The sequence below is a fragment of the Crocodylus siamensis genome, chromosome 9 (genome assembly GCF_052110815.1).
Source record: "Crocodylus siamensis isolate JL-2025a chromosome 9, ASM5211081v1, whole genome shotgun sequence".
Lineage (NCBI taxonomy): Eukaryota > Metazoa > Chordata > Crocodylia > Crocodylidae > Crocodylus > Crocodylus siamensis.
In genome coordinates this window covers 34,500,339-34,513,021 of record NC_143403.1, presented here as the reverse complement: position 1 = coordinate 34,513,021, position 12,683 = coordinate 34,500,339, and the positions used below count along the sequence as shown (strand labels likewise).

Genomic DNA, 12,683 nt, shown 5'->3' with positions numbered 1-12,683 from the left:
AGCACGGGTTTGTTGTGGGTAGGTCTTGCCTGACCAATCTCATTTCCTTCTACGACCAAGTGACCTATCACCTGGACAAGGGAGATGAGATTGATGTCATATATCTTGACTTCAAAAAAGCCTTCAATCTGGTAGCGCATGATCACCTCTTGGTGAAACTAGCCAACTGTGGCCTCGGGTCCACCATGATCTGCTGGCTGGGAAACTGGCTCTGTGGTCGGACCCAGAGAGTTGGAATTGATGGCAGTCACTCATCATGGTGTCCTGTGACCAGTGGGGTCCCTCAAGGCTCTGTCCTTGGACCCATATTGTTCAACATCTTCATTAATGATGTGGACATTGGAGTCAGGAGCGGACTGGCCAAGTTCGCCAATCACACCAAACTTTGGGGCAAAGCATCCACGCCGGGTGAAAGGCGGGTGATCCAGGCTGACCTGGACAGGCTCAGCAAATGGGTGGATGAGAACCTGATGGTGTTTAACACTGAAAAATAGAAGGTTCTCCACCTTTCATTCTCCCCTTGTACTCGGCCTTGGTAAGGCCGCAGCTGGAGTACTATGTCCAGTTTTGGGCTCCACAATCCAAAAAGGATGTCGAGTAGCTTGAGAGAGTCCAGAGGAGAGCCACATGCATGATCAGAGGTCAGGAAAACAGATCTTATGATGACAGGCTGAGAGCCATGAGGCTCTTTAGCCTGGAAAAGCGCAGGCTCAGGGGTGATCTGATGGCCACCTATAAGTTTATCAGGGGTGACCACCAGGATCTGGGGGAACGTTTGTTCACCAGAGCGCCCCAAGGGATGATGAGGTCGAACGGTCATAAACTACTGTGAGACTGTTTCAGGCTGGACATAAGGAAGAATTTCTTTACTGTCTGAGCCCCCAAGGTCTGGAACAGTCTGCCATCAAAGGTGGTTCAAGCACCTGCATTGAACACGTTCAAGAGCAAATTGGATGCTTATCTTGCTGGGATCCTATGACCCCAGCTGACTTCCTGCCCATTGGGCAGGGGGCTGGACTCGATGATCTTCCGAGGTCCCTTCCAGCCTTAATGTCTATGAAATCTATGAAAATTATATAAATTGCTGAAGACCCTGATAGAAACAGTTCTGTTAACTGATCATCCCCTTAAAACATTATATTTTAAGATGCCAGTGATCCAAGTTTTTATCTACCACTGTCTGCCATATTTTTTTTAAATTTAAGCATAGGATTTATTTTTAAACAAAACTCCGTATGGTATACAACAAATACCTTCTAGAAATCCAAGTATATTATAATTATCACAGTGACTTCTAGCAAACAGCCCTGTAAATCTGTGCCTATAGCGAATCATTATACATTAGCTGATTTGTTTTTGGTGTCTTAAAAACCCTCATGATTTATATTAATTTATTATGTTTTCAGAAAAAGCTAAAGTATAACTATTGCTATTGTAAAAGAAAAGATGTAACAGCTAGCCACAAATGAGAGTACATCATCCTAAAATGTAACCATCTTAAATATAACGACTAACTAACATTCAAAGCTGGCATAATGACAATCTCTGTGCACCTACATGTGTGCTTTACTGCGGAGTTGACTAATTAGGTCCACAGCAAAGCATCATGCATGCAAACTTCTACATGCTTGCCAGTATTAAGGCACAGTAAATTAACTAACTCTGCCATAAGACAGTACTGTATCTTACAGCAAAGTACTTAACTCTGCTGAAAAGCATGTATAGATGGTGACCAGGGCTGAAGGGGTACAAGAGTAGTAAAATGCAGGGGCTGCCTGTTGCCTAGCCCCACACTTCAGCACCCTAGTGCCCCAGCCAGCCCCTCCACTGCCCGACACTGCCACCTGCACCTGGAATTGACCCTTCGGGCCCCCTGACAGCCTGAGGCTCCTCCGCCCCAGCTCAAATGGCTGTGGTCCTAGGCATACATGTAGACACTGCGTGCAAGAGCTCCTGACTCTACAAACTGAACTGGAATTTATTGCATTGCCTTAATGGCAGACACATGTAGATGCACACTCTGACAATGAAAGATGCAATTAAAAAATAGGACTTCTGCTAGATGTGTACTTCAGGTAGCCTCATCTGAGGCAAACAACATAACCACTATCACTTAATGAAGATACTTACATTTTTATGACAACTAAATGCTATTTTGAAATTTGACCTTATACTTAGTCTTGTTTCTATTTCAGCAAAGGTATAAAACAGTACAAAATGTTAAGTCTCAACTCCATTATGAAACAAGTTCTGCAAGTTTTCAACCCCATTTCTGGAAGTAACTATGGTGTGTAAATTATTCTTAACGTATCCACCCTGGCCACTTGAAACAGCTTTTAAACATGTAACCTCTTTCATACCACAGACAAGACCTTGGTGGTTTAAATGTTTTGATATACCTGTACACATACAACCCAATCCTGCAGAAAAAGAGTGGGTTTATGCTTTGTATACCGAGTCAAAATGAAAACTTGTCATCCTCTTCAAACTTAAGATATTTTGCTACAGTCTTCGCCAATTCAGCTCCTGCCTCTGCTTTACCATCACACTCTGCCATGGCTAAACAGATAGCTGCTCTAAACCATCTTCTCACTTTAGGCTACACTGTCCCAAGTTTCTCTTTATACATGGAACCCCTTATCTGACCGTATGCTTTTTCTATTCTCCAGCTTCCAATTTCTGCTAAAGAGTGATATAAATGAGCACTGCACGTGCATGCAATGGTTCTCGCCACAGTTTGCCCAGCATTCTGTTCTATCACCTGTAATTGGCAAACTCGGTCTGATCCAACTAAAGAAGAATCCTAGAGGCAGAGTACAGAGTGGAAAAATATTACAGAACAGAACTAAAGCTGGATCAAGGTTAGAAAAACACATGCTGAGAACAGAAAATATTTACTAAAACCCATGTTTCTGTCACAAGGCTATGACTAGGCAATGAGAACAGACTTGGGAGAAAAGAATGAAACAGAGGCATAGTGAAATATTTTCTATTCACATGATAAACTCCTCAGCAGGGCACTTTCTTAACTTCACGGCACATATCAGTATCTCAGTAGCATGCTGTTGTTTTACTAAATATATAAGGGCTACAAGTGGGTAGTTATATTTTCCAAGGTTTAAAAACCATCAAGGACATCAAGTGGGATACTTCAGTTTGAATCCTCTGTTTCCTGCAGGATTTTGAGAGGGAATATAACAAAATAATATTTTGCAGGGAAGGATATGGACAGCATGTTCCTTTTCAACCATTAACAGCATCCTTGGTGTGTTGCTTTTTTGCTACCCTTGATAAGGATCAAGATATGACAGATGGGCAGAGATGCCCATAGTTAATGCCAAATGAGCTAAGTTCAAAAGGACAGCCAGCAAAAGGAACTTCCAACAGCAGAATGTAGACAGGCAATGCCAGCTGCTGAACCTGCTTGAAGCAAAATCTATTCACCAATACCTTGAACATAAGGAATTAAAATCCAAACTTTTAAGTACCTTTCTTTAAAGGTACCTTAGGTTAGCCACATCACAATTCTGCAGAAAAACAGTACAGAAATATGCCAAATTTAAGCTGCCCACAGGAAGGGGTCTCCTTTAAAAAAGTGCCAGAGTGGAAAAAATATTGAATTAACATTTTTTTCTCATTTTACAGGGTGACAATAATTTATAGACATGCATAGATAACTACTGCAACTGAGTGCGTGAAACACAAAACTAACTTGTAGAATTCACTGCTGCAAGATGTTTTAGAGGATGATTAATTTAACCAAGTTTAACCAAGATTAGAAAAATTAATAAAAGGATAGGTCCATCAGTTAACATTAATACATTAACTATAACAGTTATATATGTAGGTGCAAATAGGACTTCCTAGGTCTCTGAATGCTGCAAGCTATAATGGAAGAGACGAAGGGAACAGATCAATTTGGATAGGTCCTGCATAATAATCTTCCCCATATCATTCCCCTTAGCCTTAGCTTTCACTCTGTGTTGCTATGAGATAAAGGCCTATTTGTTACACTCAAGATCTATGAGATACAGAGTAGAGGTAAAGGGATCATTCTTGTGTTCTCATACTAAAAAATAGTAATTAATAGCTATTTGCAATAGGCTGCAAAATATGAATCATCCTCAAACTAAAAAATAATAATAATGAACTTCAGGAAAGGACTAACTAGAAAACTCAATGATCTAAAGGCTAGCAACTTGGCCTCTGACACATGGCTAGAGGAAAGAAGTTCCAGCTACAGACTAAATACCTTTCAAGAGTATATATCTAGAAACTGTTTCCAGCTCTCTCTCAACAATTATACTAGCATCTAAGAAAATAGTCTTTAACGTGGCAAAGTCCCCTAATACAGAGTGAATTACACCTACGTTATAACACCTCAAATTGGATCACAGAACCTAGTACATAGCCTCTAAAATGGAAATTATAGACTATTCTCTCCATTGTTTAAGTTGGGCCACATTCTACCTATACTTGCAAAAGTTGTTATGCCTGTACATGTCCTTTGTCTGTCTGTCTAAAGGTATCAGTTTAACACACTGCTTTATTGACACATCTACAATTTTAAAGCAATTTGGAAGCCTATCAGTGTCTCAATCATTATAAAAAAATCAATTCTAAATGACTATATATTTTGGTGTTTGATTTTGAGTTATTTTATCATAGAAAATCAGAACTCCCCCTGCCCCCTCTGCTCACCAAGATATGGGCCCAGCTGCAGCTGTCTCCCCTGCTCTTTTGTGGCGATAAGCAGCCCTGACATGCCAGTGTACTGCCCATGCTGTCAGCCCTCATTCCCAAGCCACAGCCCTGCTAGTTCCCCTCACTCCCTACCTGCAGCCCCCTGGCCATGCCAGTGCCCTACTTCCAATCCACATCCCCCACCCCGCAAGCCCTGCAGATCCCCACCCCCACAGCCTTGCTTGCACTCCTCACTTCCAACCTGCAGCCCCCTGACTCTACTGGTGCCCCTCACTGCTAACCCACAGCCTGCCACACCCCACAGCCCTGCTGGTGCCCCTCACTCCAGACCCCCAGCTCCCATCCCCATCAGGGCCCCTCACTCCCAACCCACAGTCCCCTGCCCTAACCCCCCGTCCCCCCAGCACTGCCGCCCCCCAGTTGCCAGGGCTACAGGACCCGGCAGCTGCATGCTGCCTGCTCCCTGTTCTGCGGGCACCAGCCACAACCACCCAAGCCCCGGCTGCCACATGCAGGAGGTGACAGCTGCTGTGGCTGGAGCGAAGCCTGTCCCTGCCCCTGCACAAGTGGCACCACCAGAGTGGAGCCAAGCAGAACCCATGGGGGGTAGGGGCAGATGCAGTCTGTCCTGCTGCCCTCGCCCAGGGACCTGTGTGGCCCAGTAAGTGGGAACCTATGTGGGAGGGCGTAGAGGCTCGGTGCCACTACCACCAGGACTCCCACACCACCTGCACTGTCACAGCAAGGTCCCCCCCGTGCCCACCCTGCAGCAGTGGGGGCAGCAGTGCAGAGTTGTGCTCCCCCATGGCTGCTGGGCAGGCAAGGGGCAGCTTGCCTTGACAGCGCAGCTACTGCAGGGCTCCCAGCAGCGCTAGCACTGAGACTCTCTGCCCTCCCATGCTAGATTGCACCTGCAGGGTCGCAGAGGTGGCTCCTGCCTGGTGCAGGTCCAGCCAGGCTGCAGTGCTACACCCCATTGTGGGCACACATATCTGGGGAGGCATGTGCCTCCCAACCCATCCAGATGTGTGGCCTCTAGCACCTGACCCCTCCCTGGAAGTGTGCACAGCAGCAGAAAGTTGCCCCACCCAAGATGAGCCATCTGGGGCTCCATCTGGCTCTCTGACTGGCTCTCACAGCTGCGCTTTTCCACCACAGCCCTGGGTACCACCCAAGCTAGGCAGCACTCCCAGCTCCAGCTGCCAATAGGGGTGCACTGATAAAGATGTTTTGGGTCAATACCAATGGCCGATTATTAACTAACCATATCAGCCTTTACTGATCCAACTGCTGATATGAAGCCCAACAGCTTGGAGAGCAGCATCCAGCTGATAAGTCGGGGGGGGGGGGGAAGAGGCATGGGCAGGGCAGATCAAGGCCCACATAATGAGGGACGGAGTTGGGCAGGGGCAGAGGCAATGGCAGGGACAGCCCCCACCCCACACACACACAGAGCCAGGGCAGGGCAGGGCATGGGACAGATCTGGGACCAATTCGTCCAGATGGGTGCAGGGGAGGAGTAGAAAGCAGGGGCAGCTCCTGCATGCACCCCTGAGGTAGGTATGTTGGGCATGTGCATGGGGTGAGGGTGGGTTGCCTTCTCGGGGCCAGAAGCAGAGCGTAGCTCTTCCTAGCAGCGGGCACTGGGCCAGGGCAGGCAACAGAGGGGCTGGGAGAAGGACTACAGCAAATTCTGGGGTGGCTGTAGCCCCCCCCCCCCCCAACAGCTACCGCTGCCTGCCTTGAGCGCAGCCCTGGCCCAACCCCTCTGCTAAGAAGAGCCTGGCACAACCCCCAGCCTTAAGTGGGCAGCCCGCTCTAGCCCCATGCACTGATTCATGTGACACATGGCCCCCAAACTTCCCCTGGGGGTGTGCACAGTGGCAGGAGCCTCCTCCTCCCCTCCCCACCCCCACACAAGCCACTCGCAGCTCCACCCCATGTCCTGCCACGGCTGTGTAGCGCCTTCCCCTGCCCCAGCCCCACTATCTCTCTCACCACAGGGCCCTCAATCTATCCCCCATGCCACTTACCCCCCACAGACTTACCAGCCATATGCTGCTCTCCAAGCTGCCGGGCTGCACTCCTGACCACATGAATGCTGCAGCTGCATGCATGCTCACATCATTTATCAGCGACATTATCAGTGACATCAGCCAAAAAAAGCCACTTGTCGATAAAAGGAAAATTGACATTATTGGTGCCGATACAATATGGACTGATGCATCAGTGCATCTCTAGTCACCAACCCTGCCACACTCCCTCCCTAACTGTGGCTGCTTCATTCTGCACCCCCCCCCCCCCGGTTTACCTGCAGACAGCTGGGGAGCTGCTCTCCACTGCTGCCTGGCTGTATTGCTGATCACATGCCTGTGGTACCCCCCCCCCCCCAAGTCCCTTTACCCCCAGTTTGGAACTGTGAAAGCCTGCAAGGGCAAACCCACTATTTCTTGTGGTTTTCCCCATTAGAGAAAATTCTCATTTTGCCTAGCAAACAGAAAACCCAGGTCCCTGGTAATAAGTTTGAACAACTTATTTAACCTGAAAGGTAGTGGTTAAGATGACTATTGCTTGCAAGCCATAATGGCTCCATGAGGTCAGTGCTGAAACAGAAACTTATGACAAAACAAAGAGAAGCTCTAACAAACAGACAGGCATAAAAACTTATAATGGGCAAAACACTGCACTGTACTAAGCATAAGCGTGGAAAGCTTGGTATGTATCCCTGTGATGTGTTGGTATGTATCCCTGTGATGTATCATCAGCCTGAACAGTACAGTGGGGCATTTCAAAGCTGAAAGTTGGAAGTTTTTGCCCACCAGCCCCTTCCTCCCTGATAAAAATCATCACCACACCCTATATTGTACATGCAGGTAAAAATGTGATTACCCTTTGTAGTAGAAAGGGCACAAGCTCATTAGGACAAAAATGTACACCTGCTGAAAGGTTTAAATCTATTTAACAGGGACCTAGCTCCAATTTAAAAGGAATGTTTTGTTTAACCAAGTTCTCTCTCAATTACCCTGTTGAGTTCTCTCTCAATTACCTTGTTGAGTTATCAGGGATGTATTTGGTAGCTGTGTTGGTCTACGACAAAAGAAATGCAAAACTCTATAACTCTTGGTTCAGAGATGATAGCTTATTTTCTACCTATGGGGACTTATCATCTTTAATTTTCCCTGAACCTGAGGAAGGGTGTGTGCGCCTGAAAGCTTGCAGAAAAATATAATTTTTTTGTGTGATTTCTTAGTTGGTCTAACAAAAGGTATCATCTCTGAACCAAGAGTTCTAGAGTTTGCATTTCTGTTAAATTATCTACACTTAAATTACTCCTCTCCAATTAGTCAGGCACTAAAAGATATCACCTCTACCCCAAGAGTTTTGTTTGTCTCTTTCTTAGACCAACACTGCTACAACATATATCCCTAGTACTGCAGTGTAACTTAAGGAAGCTTAGGTGGGACTTCTCAACTTTTTTGGTGACACAGTTTTTCGTATTAAGATTAGATTACCTGTTTCCTTTCGTTTCATGGGCATTGACAGAGGGATAGTCATCTAAATTACCAGAGCAAGCATTTCCATACTTCCTGGTCTGCCTCACCAAAACTGAAGAAAATAGTCCCTCTGTATTACCTGGATAATGCATTTAGGAACTATAGCTGTCTGTTACCAATTTTCCTCTCTCACAAACAGACACTAACCCTGGAATTAAAAACCTTAGTTTTTGGGAGGCAAAATCTTTGCAATTAGAAAAAACAATATTCAAAATTGCTCAGTCCTCCTTGCAACCTTCCCAGGTAGGAAGTTTATGTTCCCTGGATTGCACTCTCTTTGTTGGTTGTCAGACATGACCCCTTTTTGATCATGACACACATGCCTGTATTCACTAAGTAATATAGCTTCCTGTAGGTCTTTACCGGCTGCAACATCCCTAGATGCCTTAGCGATGGGTGTATGTGCACCCCCTGAGATTGTCCGTGCACCCCCTGGAAGCACCAACCGTGAAACCAGAAGCGCCGCTGGAAGTGCACTTCCGGTTTCGCTGCTGGCTCAGTTGGTTGCTGGGGGACCCACCCCGGTCAGCGATTAGCAGGTAGGGGACACCCCGCTGTCTGCAATCTGATGCCCCACCAGACTCAGGAGGCACCAGTCACCCATGCCTAGATGACGAACCTGCAAGTTCACCATACAAGAAAATGGAAGGAGGGGGAATGATTATTAGAAGTAGCAGCACGGGAAGACCTTTAGCTATACCATATGTTGCAAAACTTTTCTAAGCCTTCCAGACCTGTACACCATTCTTGGAAACTTGTCAAAGCTAGCCAAAGGCACCAGCTCTAACCAAAACCAAGAGATTAATTAAAATATAGCACCTGGGGCAATATTAGGGTTTGTTAAAGAGCATACAATATGAAAAGTGGCTGGATATCACCAGGCCGGGGAGGGGCATGCATTCAGTAACATGCTCTTACGATTGTTCGGAGGAGAAAAAATGAGCATAGTTTATCTGACTTGAACTGCTGCGTCACTTCTGAGCTGTCTGGTTTTAAAATGTTACCTTTAGGAGTCAGCCTGTATACTGGCAACAGCAGTTCCTGGTTCATCAGAATCTTGCCCTTCCTTTATCTCCTTCCTTGGAATTTTTTAAGAGTGGGTTACACAAACAGTTGTCTAGGATGGGTTAGACAGGGATTATCCTGACTTTAACAAGGGTCTGGACTAAATGACCTCCTGACGTCCCCTCTAGACCTATTTTTCATTACCACATTAGGCTTTGTTAATACATGGCTCCTGGTGGATATTATGCATCTATTTTCAGTAAAGCCATAATCCTACAGGCAAGCAATGTAAATGTTTCTGTTTCAGCAATCCAACTCCCTGTTCAAAGCAGGACCATCCCCAACTAGTAGGCCTCCTGTAAGTAATAATCCTTCAGTTCTCTTCAGAGGTCATTAAACAAGCATCAGATTATAATGGCTATTTGAACAGAAGACCTAACTGATGGCTGTATAGAGAACTGCTACACACAGAGCACTGGCAAATGTCAAAGTAGACAAAACTGACTTCACTGATCTTAGTTTTAGTAACTGAAACAGATTTCCAACAAGTGTTTCTCCAGTTGGTTATGTACGGAAAGTGTGCGTGTTTGCTTTTGCTGACCCTTGCAGGCCATTTCTCAACATGTGGGTCTCAACATATGAAAGGGTCATGAACAAACTTTAAAAATAGATTTTCCTTTAAATAAGAAAAATGTGGGAAACAGTGGTTTTTCCCTTGCAGGCTGGCAGAGCTCCAGCCTGCAAGGGACTGCTTGCGACTTTCCACACGCCCCTACCCCACACACTGGGGAGCTGGGACCTAGTGGCAGCAGGTAAGCAGTGAGGGGCACCAGGTCAGGACTGGCCACTGATGGTTACACATGGGTCTTGGTGCAAAAAAGGTTGAGACCCACAGGGCTAGACTGAGTGCGCTGCAATTCTGTAAAACTGTATTTGGTTTAGCAAATTATCCAGTTCATGACATCAAGTTACCTCCTTTCTGCTTAAGTGCTTTTATATAGCACCCATCATCTCTATGTCTGTGTACGGCCAAACAGATCTGAACTGTTCTGCTTTCAAAAAAGCGTTTAAAATATTCAGCATCCCTACAACAACTGTGACCCTGCAGGTACTAGGTAAAGTCCGAGTGCACCCCGGCCAACAACCCGCTGCGGACCCTTATGACTTCGCGAGCGGGATTTCCCTGCAAGGCTGCGCCGAGGCGACTCTTTCCCCGTCCCAGCTCTGTCGGCGGGACCGAGCCGGAGGCTTGCAGAGCCAGCCCGGCCGGGCCCCTGGGAGCGCCCCCGTCCCGCCGGGCTGCAGCACTTCCCCGCGAGGCTCATCCAGCTTCGCCCGCCCGCAGCCGCGCCTCGCCCCGCCCCGCCCCGCCCGGGGACAGCAGCAGAGCGACCGCCGCGGCCCCGGAGGACCTGCTGCCAAGCACCTCGGAGCCGGGCGCTACAAACCAGCCCCTCCGCCACGCGGCTCGGGGACACCGCAGCCGGCCCGGGGCACGTGCCGGCGGCCGCTGCACCCCACCCGCAGTACCTCGCCGTAACCCGCGCTGCTCCGCGCTCCCAGTTGCTCCGGCCGCTGCAGCCGCGTCTCTGCGCCACGTGACAGCAGCTGCTCCGCCTCCTGCAGCCAGGCAGGAGGAGCCGGGGCTGCGGCGGCGGCGGCTTCCCGCCCTGCTAGACTGCTCGGACTCGCGTCTGACCCGCGGGGGCCGGGATGGGTCCGGGCGAGGCGCCTGCCCTAGCCACAGCCCAGCCTGCAGGGAGGGAGCTTGAGCTTTGGAGCTGGGTGATCTCCAGGGATTCCGGTTTTGTCTGATTTAAAAACACCCCCCAATTTAGGGTTAAAAAAGTAACCCCAACACCACATTTTTTCTGTTATTTAAATGAAACCACTATATATATGGCACTGATCTCTAGGGGCCCTGCAGCACCAAAGTCTGGGGCTCAGCCCGGTAAGCAGCTCTCTGTGTTGTCCCCTGGGCCAGGCCATCTTGAGGCCTTGAGGTTCCTTGTGTGCCTCACCCCAGTAAACCTGTGATTAGTGTTGCGGGTTTGCTGCCTTTGCCTCCCCTGAGCTGCTCTTCACTCGCCTGAGCTCAAGGCAAGGCCCTTACCAACGCTTGCTTTTACAGTAGATATCACGAGATGGGTAGTCCTGCTCTGCCTGACTAAAAGCAACTGAATAATTCGGTGCCAGCCCAGGCACTGGACTTTACAGTCCCAGACATGTGAGTCACAATGTGGTTGGTGTCCTGGAGTAGGGATCTGAGACTCATTAGGCCAATAGTACCTAGGCCAGTTAGGACATAGACAGCATTGCTCTGCCACAAGCTACAGCCGCATTGTGAGTACCAGCAAACAGGAAATTCACCAGTGACTTTGCAGATAGCAAGAATGGGTCCCACATTGTCTGTTTCTTGCTGCCTCTTTTTTCCCACTCCCTTCCAGCCATACCTGTTTGTTTTAAATGTTCATTGCTGCCTTCACTGTCAGACAGGTATCTGACATGGGAAGCAGCCATGACCATCTCTGATATACCTAGATACTGCTTCTGTTGTGTAAGAAGCAAAAGTAGATGACGCAAGTTTTTTTTTAAATTTCTTTTTAAGATGGCTGTGTACGTGTTTAAGCTTTGTGTGTTGGAGTCTTGACCATTTCAACACCAAACTGCCAACAACCTACTTTGTTGGACCTACATCCTGCCTCCTACCTAACTTCTGATTCAGTTAGTCTGTAAGGTGCACCTCTACCCTGCCTTCTGCCTGACTTCAAGCTAATATGGCTAGCACTTAACATCCCTCTGTTTTAATTAGTGCCAGTTACAACTGTGGGTTTTTTTGCTTATCCTTGTCTTATTTCACATTGATGCAACAAGATCAAACATGCTGCCTCTTCAAGCCAGTGAGGAATAGTGTTTTCTAAAAGCCCTAACTTCACAGAGGCCTCTGTAACCCTGAGGAATGAAGATTGTTGTTCTATACACAGAAAAGTATAGCATCAACAATGTAGTGCTGGCTTCTGTAGTATCCCAGCAATGTCTCAAATATGCCCAATGGCAACTGAAATAATGACACAAAATGTCATATAAGCCAAACAGTTCTTTGGTGGTAATAGATTTCATTTACTTATGACTTATTTCATTAGCACCCTATTGTCTGTAATACCAAAATGGTATCTCTCAGGTAGACAGGTATATTTTTAGCTGTCCCTTCAGTAACTTATTACTAAGAGGTGATTGTATTTGGGCAGAAGAGAGGAAGTTAGATTTAACTCATGCTGGAGTGCTTGGCAAGCTGTGTCAAAAATTGTATCTACTGGAGATAACATTCAGTCCCTGGAGAGATGGAGTTGCATGAGACATTGGGGAACTGCATTCATGGAAAAGAAATCAATTTAGAGCTAAAAGGACAGGAAAAAAACA

The 12,683-nt window shown here is 47.2% G+C and overlaps 1 protein-coding gene across 2 annotated transcripts in view; it reads right to left on the bottom strand.

The window, feature by feature from the left end:
* The window catches only part of SLC7A6 (solute carrier family 7 member 6), a 50,831-nt gene extending 39,970 nt beyond the window's left edge, over positions 1 to 10,861 (bottom strand). The window contains exons 1-2 of one of the 2 annotated variants that reach the window (XM_090062788.1): positions 10,794 to 10,845; positions 6,753 to 6,873 (exon numbers count right to left, since the gene is read on the bottom strand). The gene's annotated coding sequence lies outside the window, so the exon portion shown is untranslated. Of the gene's footprint in view, positions 1 to 6,752; positions 6,874 to 10,793 lie in introns of both variants that reach the window. The other variant, XM_090062787.1, reaches the window with a different exon arrangement.
* Between the last annotated feature and the right edge of the window lie 1,822 nt (positions 10,862 to 12,683).